The sequence below is a fragment of the Eurosta solidaginis genome, chromosome 3, assembly GCF_040869045.1.
Source record: "Eurosta solidaginis isolate ZX-2024a chromosome 3, ASM4086904v1, whole genome shotgun sequence".
In the NCBI taxonomy this organism is placed as follows: domain Eukaryota; kingdom Metazoa; phylum Arthropoda; class Insecta; order Diptera; family Tephritidae; genus Eurosta; species Eurosta solidaginis.
The window spans coordinates 76,933,797-76,948,390 of NC_090321.1; the positions used below are offsets into that span (position 1 = coordinate 76,933,797).

Consider the following 14,594-nt stretch of genomic DNA (forward strand, 5'->3'; position numbering starts at 1 on the left):
TATGCTTTCCCCCTATGAGTCCCCCTAATGTATGTCCTGTTTGCAATGTGTCCCAACATGACACCAACCATCATTGTGAATGATAACTAAGTGTGATATCTTATCTGTCAAATGCCTGACAGGATGTTAAATATGGCTACTTTTTAGCGTTTTGACAGGGTGTTCAATATGGCGGCGCCTATCTTCAGCGGGTGATAGAAAGAGATACAGAATGAGACAGCGATAGTGAAATACAAATCAGGTGATTCAATCACTTTGGAATTTTGACGTCTATGCAGAAGATATCACACTTTGTTTAGGATTACTCCTTGGAATGTTTTACCAAACGTCATCAAACAAATGAAACGTTACGTCCCGTCAACTGAAGGAAATTTTATCTTGACTGTATGGCAGCACTGTCACATACATATATGTACCAGTATTTTTCTTTCAATTTTGTGTCATCATTTTGCGCTTGTAATTTTCATATTTCATCATTCTTAATAAACGGTTCAATCTGTTCAGTTATCTATACTTAATTCCGCGGTACAGTTATTGCTAACACACTTAGTTATCATTCACAATGCCAACCATCTTTTTAACTTTATTGCGGAACCAACGCCTTTAAGATGACATTGATGACAATTTGTGATTGGTCGTACCTATTGGATGGCGAAGCACTGCTATAACAACCACACCTCGGCGGTTAATGTTTTATTCATTGTGTAATGTTATTGATGTTGCTTAATTTTGACACTAGAGGAATCAGTCTCTGATTCGAGGCCTGCAAAGAATTTCTAAAAAGCGGCCCATGTTCATTAAGCTTGAAACACAATGCCCTGACGCCGCGAAATAAACGCGACGAACATCGCCTTGTCAAAAATAGAATCTCCATAATTACATGAAGGTGAACACAATGAACGCCAAGAGCGAAATTTACGCGTCGTCATTGTGCGACGATAGATTTAATTCTATCGTCACCGCCGCGCGATGACGACAAACATCCCAAGGGTTGCTGCTGTTCAATTTTTTAGGTATAAAAAAAGAAAACATAATATCCAAAAACACATTTTTTTTTTCTTTACATATAATTTTTAATTTAATTTCTTTACATTTTTGTTTTGTTTTGTTAATTTCTTAACAATTTGGGCGTGTTTTAGCAGTCAAGTGCTAAAGCAGAGAATTAAAAAAGTTTTAATTGTTTTCATCTTTATTTCTAAATAATGGCCACTCTGAATAAACAGCGTCAATTTCGCCCGGCATTGTGTTTTAAGTAGACGAAATGTCTGGGCGTAATTTGAAAAATGTCATCGTCCGACGCGACGCATATCGTCGTCGCTCGACATTGTGTTTCAAGCTTTAGCCGTATTTTTTTTTTTACACGCTTATACGTTTCGTTTGCGCGTAAAAAAAACGCCTATCCTCGCTTAGATAATGCTTAGGAGATCCATCTAGCGGCAGTGGTTAAACAGCTAGATACAGCACAGGGTCCACCGAAAAGCGGAGACACAACCCCTCTGTTGTATTTCTGTGTATAACATATAGCTGAATCAGTTGTGATAAATAGTGGACGCGCATAGAACACATAGAGGGTGAAACATATACACATATTTCAGTTACATCTGAGTATAATGCGTATTGAAATTTAGTAGTACTAATTTTATGCGTAGCAATTTCAGGGGTGTATTTAAAGTTTGTCGCTTAGCAGTCCATATCGCTCAATTCTCACGGGAATGCTCTGGATCATTGAGAGACTTGAGAAGCAGATGTCGTGAAATTTTCGGACACGTGAAATGTGGTAGGCAGATGTCGCCGCTGTTTTTCATTTAACTCATACGGCGAAAGGCTAAGCAGCGACATCTATTTTTGAAAAAGTAGGTATATTAAAGGCTGCGTTGCCAACCTAAAAAGAAGTAATTAACAAATTATCTGGCTCACAAATTGAACCAGACTTCTATCTGAATTTATCTGGCTCAAATCGTTGTTGTTGCATTTACATGCAAAATTATTTATCTGGCTCAGGATTTTGCCACCGGATGATAGCTGTAATAGATGTGAAAAAAACAGCTTTTGTTTTACTGTGACGGCTTTATTCCTTCATTTTCTTATCCGAAATTGGACTCGTGCGAGTAAAGGAACGCTTCAAGAAGCAATCATTCTACTACAATTCGCATGCTGCAGTTTCGGAAACTTCTTTTGTCATATTTGCTTCTTGTTCCGAAAAAATGGGCAGGCGATTTTCAAACGCTTTTTTGTTTTGATTTTATGTTTTTATTAAATTCTTTAATTTTTTGCATGAAATTATGTTATAAACTCTACAAAATTATTCCGCGAAACTTACTGAAAATTATTAAGATTGAAAAGCGTGTTAAGGCTGGGTGCGAGTTTGCCTAATTTATATGCATTAAGTACTTTGATGAGAAGGGTTGGCGAAAGAATGCAACACGAATTACATGAAAATTAACAGGTGTGTTTTGATTAAATTACATTTAAATTAAATTTAGATTAGAATATTTCGATTAGTCCTTGTAAATTATAAAAATATGTAGATTTTGCGACAGAAATGGGTTATTAACCCATAAACATAAGTGTAAGCAAAAAATTTCCCTAGAATTTGGTTCTGATGTCGGTTATATGCGTGAAGGGGATGATTCAGCCCGGGTGAAAATACCCGATACAGGTGCTAGCCAAGTGTAATATTACAGGTGGCTGCGGTAGATATATACATAACGCTAGCCAGTATATGGACATATATCTATGTATATGTTATTGCTAATTGTAGAATTGGTTTGTAATACATGGTGTTTTTAGAGCTAAGTTATTTAGCAAACAAAAAAGTCGTATTCTATCCATGAATGTGATGGACCGGTAATTCTTTACTTTAGCGTTATCAACCCAGGTCCACGAATCCGAAAACGAAAATTTAAAAATTAGTTTCTGTCAAAAGATTTCCAAAAAAAAACCAAAAATGGCCCAGATACCTCCAAAACCGGGAGAGGGATCCATAGTATTTTTGCGCAGAACATCTTTCTGCATTGGCGGCCTTCGGCCGCGCTTATAAATTATTACCCTGGGTCGGTCCAACACCGGTTTGGAGACCAATACTATATCCGCGCAAAACACTTTTACCCACAGTTTTTCTTGTGGGTACCCCAATCTCATCAAAATTACAACAACCACATGAAAATTATCAATTTGGTTTGCAAATATCTCCGAAAAGTAATAAAATTTCACATTTCCGCTTTCGGATTCGTGATCCTGGGTTCATAACGCGTCTTTTGACACTCTCCCAATATTTTTGGAGGAGTTTTAGCAGTTGTGAGCTAAAGTAAAGAATTACCCATAAGTGGTTTGCGCGGATATGGTTTTGTCTCCAAACCGGTGTTGGACCCACCCAGGGTAATTTTGTATAAGCGCGGCAGAAGGCCGCTAACGCAGAATGGTGTTCTGCGCAAAAAACTATGGATACACCACCGGTTTCGGAGGGCTCCGGGGCCATTTTTCAGGTTTATGTAAATGTCTTTTTTTGCACATAACACCTTTGGCAGCGATTTAAAAAGAAAAACCCTGGGTGTGTCCAACACCGGTTTGAGGATCAAAATTATATCAGCGCCGAACACCTTTCTGCATTGGTGTGTGTGTGTACAACAAATCTGGCAAAATATAACAACCACATGAGAATTTGAACAGATAATTTGCCTATATCTTTTGAGAAAAGTAAAATTTTCAATTTCGCCTTCAGGTCCTAAAAGCGGAGATAGAAACGCGTCTATCTGGATACTGTAACAGGTTAAACTCTTATCCAGAATCAACCCCGACATACGTAATGTATCCTCGCTCGCTTGCCAGAAGCATGACTGTGCCAAAATGAAAATGTTGGGAAATAGAGTTTCAAGGTTTATTGCTCCCTTAAAATTAGAAGTGTTAGTTTTTAATGTAAAAATGTATCAATAAATTATACTCACAATATGCTCTATCAACTGAAATAACTGCTTTGCTCGCATCACCTTTATTCTTCGAGATTTAGCACATTCATTTTTCTGGCACAACAAAAGTTTTAAAAACTGATCTAATTTTTTGTTAACATAGCTATACAAAAAAATTCAAAGTAGTCGGATAACGTAATGCGACTCATGTTTTCTGTGCCTTTTTATGTGCTGAGTCCGAATACGCCATAAAAATTGGCCCAACTAGTCATGGTATGGCCTTAACTTCAAAATACGTAAAAAAAATTCCTGCAGGCCAATTTCGTTGGCGAATTCATCAACATCTGTGGCTGTGACTCAGAAAGTATGTAAATGAAAAAAGTTACACATTAAATTAAATTTCATAGGATAGGTTAGGTGGTAGCTGCCCTGATAAGGATAGCTCAGTGGGACAACACGAAGGTCCGTTGTGATACCACATACACCAAAAATAACGGTGACTTAGATCTAGCTACTTAGAGAATCGTTGGGTAGCAACGATAAAGCTCCGAATGATACCGATCTCAACTTTGGATATATCATCGGGAGATCCAAGTGAGTCGCGACCGAACTACTTTCGCCTAGTTCTGGCAAAAGCTGGACAATCAAGCATAAAGTGATTTGGTGATTCCAACTCACCATCCTCCATACAACTGCAGCAGGATGGATTTTCCAGTATGTTGAGACGTACGGCATGGATACCCATGGGACAATGCCCTGTCAAAACCCCAATGACCATTGATAGGTGAGCCTTAGTGAACCCCACTATTTCAGCAGACCTCCTGCCATCCACTTTTGGCCAGAAAGATCTTGCTACCCTGCAAGACGTGGTATCCGCCCAACGACCGCCGACCATGCAGGCAAAGATTCCTGCGGAACTGGGACATCGGGAAATGATTGTCCAGTAAAAGCCTTAGGGACTCCTCGCTACTCATCGACCAGTCCCCACCATCCTCTCTCAGATACCCCAGAGGAGCGGGATTCCTAGAGAGTATTTTTCTAAGCCTCGCGGATTCATTGCAGCCTTCTACGTTTTCGCAGAAGCTTCTCCATGCATCTCGCTTGGCTAGCCTTATTTCATATTTATAAGTCCACCAGACTCACCTTATAGAGCTCCTAGTCCGAGGGTAATTTACTCCTCCTGGCTCTATTGAAGAGCCGCCGACTGGACGCTCTTAGGTCGTCAAGAGAATCCGACCACCAGGGCGGCTTGCCCTTCCCCCTGTAAGTTTTCAATGTGCAGGACAGCTGAAAGGCGCTATTGTTTTCCGAAGTGAAGTTTTCCACAAGAACGTCTATCTCAGATTCGGACAGGTCCGAACTAACGGTAGGCGCCGCAGGCAATAGCTCTCCTAGCTTCCTACAATACAAGTCCCAGTTAGTACTTTTAGGGTTCCTAAAAGATATTTTACCGGGACGTTCTTCGTTCACCGAGAACTGAATATATCGGTGATCAGAGGAGTGCTCGTTCAGAACCCTCCAGCCAGATATCCGACCTTCCAGTTCTTCACTAACCAGGGTGAGGTCCAGGACCTCCTCCCTTACCGCAGTAATAAAAGTCGGGTCATACAAAGTCCCTCATCTACAATAAAAGTAAATAAAGACTCACCTCTAGTGTTGGTATCCGAGCTTCCCCAGATGCTATGATGGGCATTAGCATCAGCACCGATAATCACGCCAACACCTCTCCGCCTTGCTTCAGCGGTGATTTCGCCCAGCATCGCAGGTGGTGGTACCGCTACATCCCCGTGGGGCATGTACGCTGAGACCACCCACATTTCATTACTTCCTCGCTCGAGGCAGACCGTGGTTCCGTCAGCATTGCAGAAATTAGAGAGAATAAGAGCTTTAATTTCTTTTTTAACAAGCACACAGGATCTAGGCCTACTTGCCTCCCGATGCACCAAGGTGTTGAATTTTCCAGTCCTTAATCCAGAAATCTTACTGCCGTTACTACTCAGCCACAGCTCCTGGCCAAGGACTATATCCACTCCGCCTTTTTCAAGGCAGAGTGCCGCTATCCGGAGCCGATTGCGTAGTCGCCCTTCAACGGTCCCGTGGTTATCTATGCTATGCAGGGAGGCCACGCGAGGGTTGACGCATTACCTTATGAGTAATGCGTTCAGAGCCAGACCAGACGCGAAGCGCGAAAATTTTCAACCGCACCTACACCACCAACTACGGCGACGGAGCCGGAACGTACCCTGAGGCCCGCCACGGTTTAAACGGGACGTGGGCAGGTGCAGCATTAGCCTACCAGCCATTTCGGTAGAGTTTCACCCCTACATACTAAGGTGACAGAATACCGCACCTACCAGCCCAAAGTCGTTAAGTCAAAAGTGAATGTCAATAATCAAAAGCCCTAAACAATCCAGTTCGTCACCGTTGTGTACCGATCTTGACTCTTAAAGAGTCCTCCCTCCCCTGAGCTCGGCACAATGACTCAGGGGTGCGGGCTTTATCGAGTTGTCCTCTCTAGATCCGCCATTATCAGTAGAAGCAGGGGCACCTCGTGCAGGACGTGATAACTAATCACGCAAGACATTCGTCACTATGGCCGGTCTAGGACTGATAACAGTCCCTGATCCAGAGCCTGGAACCACTATCCAAGCCAAGTATCTTAGCCCCAATTAAATTTCATATACACTAATGTTTTTTTTATCGAAGATATTATTGCAAACTTAGAACTAGTTCTCATTTTCGGAATCAGAATCTGCTGAAATGTTGGGTTCAGGTAATGCGTCACGGACCTCACTGTTGCCCTATAGATTTTTATAAAAAAAAAATTATACTCTTTTAGTATAACCAGTATTTCGCACATTTTTCTCAAGTCTTTTAGTTAGCTCTGTGAAGTTGGCACCTACATGTGCGAGTAATTACAAAAACCATATCTCATTCGTTTGTCCACCGTTTGTCCATGTTTGTCCAGGAAGAATTTTCGTTTGTCCACCTTTTGTTAAAAAGTTATAACAAAATTTTTTTTTTTCGAAAAACCCCAAAAAGTTTTTTTCGCTTTATTGTGTTAAATCGTATGGCGGTCGTTTCCCCATCGTTTGTCCATGTTTGTCCAAGAAAAATTTTCGTTTGTCCACCTTTTGTTAAAAAGTTATTTAAAAAAAAAAAAATCGTGTGTGAAGTTGGCACCTCCATTTCCGAGTAATTAAAAAAACCAAATGCCATTCGTTTGTCCACGTTTGTCCAGCAAAAATTTTCGTTTGTCCACATTTTTTTAAAAAGTTATAACAAAAATATTTTTTTTTTTCGAAAAACCTCAAAATTTTTTTTGTCGCTTTATTGTGTTAAATCGTATGTCAGTCGTTTGCCCATCGTTTGTCTATGTTTGTCCAGGAAAAATTTTCGTTTGTCCACCTTTTGTTAAAAAGTTATTTAAAAAAAAAAATCGTGTGTGAAGTTGGCACCTCCATTTCCGAGTAATTAAAAAAACCAAATGCCATTCGTTTGTCCACGTTTGTCCAGGAAAAATTTGCGTTTGTCCACCTTTTGTTAAAAAGTTATTTAAAAAGAAAAATCGTGTGTGAAGTTGGCACCTCCATTTCCGAGTAATTAAAAAAACCAAATGCCATTCGTTTGTCCATCGTTTGTCCAGCAAAAATATTCGTTTGTCCACCTTTTTTTAAAAAGTTATAACAAAAATATTTTTTTTTTCGAAAAACCTCAAAATTTTTTTTGTCGCTTTATAGTGTTAAATCGTATGTCAGTCGTTTGCCCATCGTTTGTCTATGTTTGTTCAGGAAAAATTTTCGTTTGTCCAACTTTTGTTAAAAAGTTATTAAAAAAAAATCGTGTGTGAAGTTGGCACCTCCATTTGCGAGTAATTAAAAAAACCAAATGCCATTCGTTTGTCCAGGAAAATTTTTCGTTTGTCCACCTTTTGTTAAAAAGTTATTTAAAAAGAAAAATCGTGTGTGAAGTTGGCACCTCCATTTCCGAGTAATTAAAAAAACCAAATGCCATTCGTTTGTCCAGCAAAAATTTTCGTTTGTCCACCTTTTTTTAAAAAGTTATAACAAAAATATTTTTTTTTCGAAAAACCCCAAAATTTTTTTTGTCGCTCTATTGTGCTAAATCGTATGTCCGTCGTTTCCCCATCGTTTGTCCATGTTTGTCCAGGAAAAATTTGCGTTTGTCCACCTTTTGTTAAAAAGTTATTCAAAAAAAAAAAAAAAAAAAATCGTGTGTGAAGTTGGCACCTCCATTTCCGAGTAATTAAAAAAATCATATGCCATTCGTTTGTCCAGGAAAAATTTTCGTTTGTCCACCTTTTCTTGTAAATTTATTTAAAAAAAAAAATTGTGTGCGAAGTTGGCACCTCCTTTTTCGAGTAATTAAAAAAACCAAATGCCATTCGTTTGTCCATCGTTTGTCCAGGGAAATTTTTCGTTTGTCCACCTTTTGTTAAAAAGTTATAACAAAAAAATTTTTTGGTCGAAAAACCCCAACATTTTTTTTTCGCTCTATTGTGCTAAATCGTATGTCCGTCGTTTCCCCATCGTTTGTCCATGTTTGTCCAGGAAAAATTTGCGTTTGTCCACCTTTTGTTAAAAAGTTATTCAAAAAAAAAAAAAAAAAAAATCGTGTGTGAAGTTGGCACCTCCATTTCCGAGTAATTAAAAAAATCATATGCCATTCGTTTGTCCATCGTTTGTCCAGGAAAAATTTTCGTTTGTCCACCTTTTGTTGTAAATTTATTTAAAAAAAAAATTGTGTGCGAAGTTGGCACCTCCCTTTTCGAGTAATTAAAAAAACCAAATGCCATTCGTTTGTCCAGGGAAATTTTTGGTTTGTCCACCTTTTGTTAAAAAGTTATAACAAAAATATTTTTTTTTTTCGAAAAACCCCAAATTTTTTTCGCTTTATTATGCTAAATCGTATGTCCGTCGTTTCCCCATGTTTGTGCAGGAAAAATTTTAGTTTGTCCGCCTTTTGTTAAAAAGTTATAACAAAAATATTTTTTTTTTTTGAAAGACCCCAAAATTTTTTTTTCGCTTTATTGTGCTAAATCGTATATCCGTCGTTTGACCATCGTTTGCCCATGTTTGTCCAGGAATAATTTTCGTTTTTCCACCTTTTGTTAAAAAGCTATAACAAAAATATTTTTTTTTCGATAAACCCCAAACATTTTTTTTCGCTTTATTGTGCTAAATCGTATGTCCGTCGTTTGACCATCGTTTGTCCATGTTTGTTCAGGAAAAATTTTCGTTTGTCCTCCTTTTGTTAAAAATTTATTTAAAAAAAAAAATTGTGTGTGAAGTTGGCACCTCCCTTTTCGAGTAATTAAAAAAACCAAATGCCATTCGTTTGTCCAGGGAAATTTTTCGTTTGTGCCCCTTTTGTTAAAAAGTTATAACAAAAATATTTTTTTTTTTCGAAAAACCCCAACTTTTTTTCGCTTTATTGTGCTAAATCGTATGCCCGTCGTTTGCCCATGTTTGTGCAGGAAAAATTTTAGTTTGTCCGCCTTTTGTTAAAAAGTTATAACAAAAATATTTTTTTTTTTTGAAAGACCCCAAAATTTTTTTTTCGCTTTATTGTGCTAAATCGTATATCCGTCGTTTGACCATCGTTTGTCCATGTTTGTCCAGGAAAAATTTTCGTTTGTCCACCTTTTGTTAAAAAGCTATAACAAAAATATTTTTTTTTTTTTGAAAGACCCCAAAATTTTTTTTTCGCTTTATTGTGCTAAATCGTATGTCCGTCGTTTCCCCATCGTTTGTCCATGTTTGTCCAGGAAAAATTTTCGTTCGTCCACCTTTTGTTAAAAAGTTAAGTTATAACAGAAACATTTTTTTTTTCGAAAAACCACAAAATTTTTTTTTCGCTTTATTGTACTAAATCGTATGTCCGTCATTTCCCCATCGTTTGTCCATGTTTGTCCAGGAAACATTTTCGTTTGTCCACCTTTTGTTAAAAAGTGATTTCAAAAAAACAAAAATCGTGTGTGAAGTCGGCACCTCCATTTGCGAGTAATTAAAAAAACCAAATGCCATTCGTTTGTCCATCGTTTGTCCACGTTTATCCAGGAAAATTTTTCGTTTGTCCACTTTTTGTTAAAAAGTTATAACAAAAATATTTTTTTTCTTTGAAAAACCCCAAATTTTTTTTTTCGCTTTATTCTGCTAAATCGTATGTCCGTCGTTTCCCCATGTTTGTGCAGGAAAAATTTTCGTTTGTCCGCCTTTTGTTAAAAAGTTATAACAAAAATATTTTTTTTTTCGAAAAACCACAAAATTTTTTTTTCGCTTTATTGTGCTAAATCGTATGTCCGTCGTTTGACCATCGTTTGTCCAGGAAAATTTTTCGTTTGTCCACCTTTTGTTAAAAAGTTATAACAAAAATATTTTTTTTTTCGAAAATTCCCAAATTTTTTTTTTCGCTTTATTGTGCTAATCGTATGTCCATCGTTTGTCCATGTTTGTCCAGGAAAAATTTTCGTTTGTCCACCTTTTGTTAAAAAGTTATAACAAAAACTTTTTTTTTCGAAAAACCCCACATTTTTTTTCGCTTTATTGTGCCAAATCGTATGCCCGTCGTTTGCCCATCGTTTGTCCGTGCTTGTCCAGGAAAAATTTTCGTTTGTCCACCTTTTTTTAAAAAGTTATAACAAAAATATTTTTTTTTTCGAAAAACCCCAAACATTTTTTTCGCTTTATTGTGCTAAATCGTATGTCCGTCGTTTCCGCATCGTTTGTCCACGTTTTTCCAGGAAAAATTTTCGTTTTTCCACCTTTTGTTAAAAAGTTATAACAAAAAAAATTTTTTTTTTCGAAAAACCCCAAAATTTTTTTTTTTTCGCTTTATTGTGCTAAATCGTATGTCCGTCGTTTCCCCATCGTTTGTCCATGTTTGTCCAGGAAAAATTTTCGTTTGTCCACTTTTTGTTACAAAGTTATAACAAAAATATTTTTTTTCGAAAAACCCCAAAGAAATTTTTTTCGCTTTATTGTGTTAAATCGTATGTCCGTCGTTTTCCCATCGTTTGTCCATGTTTGTCCAGGAAAAATTTTCGTTTGTCCACCTTTTGTTAAAAAGTTATTTAAAAAAAATCGTGTTTGAAGTTGGCACCTCCGTTTGCGAGTAATTAAAAAAACTAAATGCCATTCGTTTGTCCATCGTTTGCCCACGTTTGTCCAGGAAAAATTTTCGTGTGTCCACCTTTTGTTAAAAAGTTATAACAAAAAAATTTTTTTTTTCGAAAAACCCCAAACATTTTTTTTCGCTTTATGTGCTAAATCGTATGTCCGTCGTTTCCCCATCGTTTGTCCATGTTTGTCCAGGAAAATTTTTCGTTTGTCCAGCTATTGTTAAAAAGTTATTTGAAAACAAGTAAGGAAGGCTAAGTTCGGGTGTAACCGAACATTACATACTCAGTTGAGAGCTATGGAAACAAAATAAGGAAAATCACCATGTAGGAAAATGAACCTAGGGTAACCCTGGAATGTGGTTGTATGACATGTGTATCAAATGGAAGGTATTAAAGAGTATTTTAAGAGAGAGTAGGCCGTAGTTCTATGGATGGACGCCATTTAGGGATATCGCCATAAAGGTGGACCAGGGCTGACTCTAGAATGTGTTTGTACGATATGGGTATCAAATGAAAGGTGGTAATGAGTATTTTAAAAGGGAATGGGCTTTAGTTCTATATGTGAACGCCTTTTCGAGAAATCGCCATAAAGGTGGACCAGGGGTGACTCTAGAATATGTTTGTACGATATGGGTATCAAATGAAAGCTGTTAATGAGTATTTTGAGAAGGAGTGATCCTTAGTTCCATAGGTGGACGCCGTTTCGAGATATCGCCATAAAGGTGGACCAGGGGTGTCTCTAGAATGTGTTTGTACGATATGGGAATCAAATGAAAGGTGTTACTGAGGATTTTAAGAGGGAGTGGGCATTAGGTCTATAGGTGGACGCCTTTTCGAGATATCGCCATTAGGGTGGGCCAGGGATGACTCTAGAATGTTTGTACGATGTGGGTATCAAAAGAAAAGTGTTACTGAGCATTTTAAGAGGGAGTGGGCATTAGGTCTATAGGTGGACACCTTTTCGAGATATCGTCATTAGGGTGGGCCAGGGGTGACTCTAGAATGTGTTTGTACGATATGGGTATCAAACGAAAGGTGTTACTGAGCATTTTAAGAGGGAGTGGGCATTAGGTCTATAGGTGGACGCCTTTTCGAGATATCGCCATTAGGGTGGGCCAGGGGTGACTCTAGAATGTGTTTGTACGATATGGGTATCAAACGAAAGGTGTTACTGAGCATTTTAAGAGGGAGTGGGCATTAGGTCTATAGGTGGACGCCTTTTCGAGATATCGCCATTAGGGTGGGCCAGGGGTGACTCTAGAATGTGTTTGTACGATATGGGTATCAAACGAAAGGTGTTACTGAGCATTTTAAGAGGGAGTGGGCATTAGGTCTATAGGTGGACGCCTTTTCGAGATATCGCCATTAGGGTGGGCCAGGGGTGACTCTAGAATGTGTTTGTATGATATGGGTATCAAATGAAAGATGGTAATGAGTAGTTTAAAAGGGAGGAATCCTTAGTTCTATAGGTGGACGCCTTTTCGAGATATCGCCATAAAGGTGGACCAAGGGTGACTCTAGAATGTTTGTACGATATGGGTATCAAACGAAAGGTGTTACTGATCATTTTAAGAGGGAGTGGGCATGAGGTCTATAGGTAGACGCCTTTTCGAGATATCGTCATTAGGGTGGGCCAGGGGTGACTCTAGAATGTGTTTGTACGATATGGGTATCAAACGAAAGGTGTTACTGAGCATTTTAAGAGGGAGTGGGCATTAGGTCTATAGGTGGACGCCTTTTCGAGATATCGCCATTAGGGTGGGCCAGGGGTGACTCTAGAATGTGTTTGTACGATCTGGGTATCAAATGAAAGGTGGTAATGATTATTTTAAAAGGGAGTAATCCTTAGTTCTATAGGTGGACGCCTTTTCGAGATATCGCCATAAAGGTGGACCAAGGGTGACTCTAGAATGTTTGTACGATATGGGTATCAAACGAAAGGTATTACTGAGCATTTTAAGAGGGAGTGGGCATTAGGTCTATAGGTGGACGACTTTTCGAGATATCGCCATTAGGGTGGGCCAGGGTGACTCTAGAATATGTTTGTACGATATGGGTATCAAATGAAAGGTGGTAATGAGTATTTTAAAAGGGAGTAATCCTTAGTTTTATAGGTGGACGCCTTTTCGAGATATCGCCATAAAGGTGGACCAAGGGTGACTCTAGAATGTTTTTACGATTTGGGTATCAAACTAAAGGTGTTACTGAGCATTTTAAGAGGGAGTGGGCATTAGGTCTATAGGTGGACGCCTTTTCGAGATATCGCCATTAGGGTAGGCCAGGGGTGACTCTAGAATGTTTGTACGATATGGGTATCAAACGAAAGGTATTATTGAGCATTTTAAGAGGGAGTGGGCATTAGGTCTATAGGTGGACGACTTTTCGAGATATCGCCATTAGGGTGGGCCAGGGTGAATCTGGAATGTGTTTGTACGATATGGGTATCAAATGAAAGGTGGTAATGAGTATTTTAAAAGGGAGTAATCCTTAGTTCTATAGGTAGACGCCTTTTCGAAATGTCGCCATTAGGGTGGGCCAGGGGTGACTCTAGAATGTGTTTGTATGATATGGGTATCAAATGAAAGATGGTAATGAGTATTTTAAAAGGGAGTAATCCTTAGTTCTATAGGTGGACGCCTTTTCGAGATATCGCCATAAAGGTGGACCAAGGGGGACTCTAGAATGTTTGTACCATATGGGTATCAAACGAAAGTTGTTACTGAGCATTTTAAGAGGGAGTGGGCATGAGGTCTATAGGTGGACGCCTTTTCGAGATATCGTCATTAGGGTGGGCCAGGGGTGACTCTAGAATGTGTTTGTACGATATGGGTATCAAACGAAAGGTGTTACTGAGCATTTTAAGAGGGAGTGGGCATGAGGTCTATAGGTGGACGCCTTTTCTAGATATCGTCATTAGGGTGGGCCAGGGGTGACTCTAGAATGTTTGTACCATATGGGTATCAAACGAAAGGTATTACTGAGCACATTAAGAGGGAGTGGGCATTAGGTCTATAGGTGGACGACTTTTCGAGATATCGCCATTAGGGTGGGCCAGGGTGACTCTGGAATGTGTTTGTACGATATGGGTATCAAATGAAAGGTGGTAATGAGTATTTTAAAAGGGAGTAATCCTTAGTTCTATAGGTTGACGCCTTTTCGAAATGTCGCCATTAGGGTGGGCCAGGGGCGACTCTAGAATGTGTTTGTATGATATGGGTATCAAATGAAAGATGGTAATGAGTATTTTAAAAGGGAGTAATCCTTAGTTCTATAGGTGGACGCCTTTTCGAGATATCGCCATAAAGGTGAACCAATGGTGACTCTAGAATGTTTGTACGACATGGGTATTAAACGAAAGGTGTTACTGAGCATTTTAAGAGGGAGTGGGCATGAGGTCTATAGGTGGACGCCTTTTCGAGATATCGTCATTAGGGTGGGCCAGGGGTGACTCTAGAATGTGTTTGTACGATATGGGTATCAAACGAAAGGTGTTACTGAGCATTTTAAGAGGGAGTGGGCATGAGGTCTATAGGTGGACGCCTTTTCGA

The 14,594-nt window shown here is 38.8% G+C and overlaps 1 protein-coding gene across 7 annotated transcripts in view; it reads left to right on the top strand.

The window, feature by feature from the left end:
• Nucleotides 1-2,204: 2,204 nt before the first annotated feature.
• The window catches only part of Magi (membrane associated guanylate kinase, WW and PDZ domain containing protein magi), a 244,304-nt gene continuing 231,914 nt past the window's right edge, over nt 2,205-14,594 (top strand). For all 7 annotated transcript variants that reach the window (XM_067772445.1, XM_067772449.1, XM_067772446.1 and 4 more), the window contains exon 1: nt 2,205-2,446. The gene's annotated coding sequence lies outside the window, so the exon portion shown is untranslated. The remainder of the gene's footprint in view (nt 2,447-14,594) is intronic.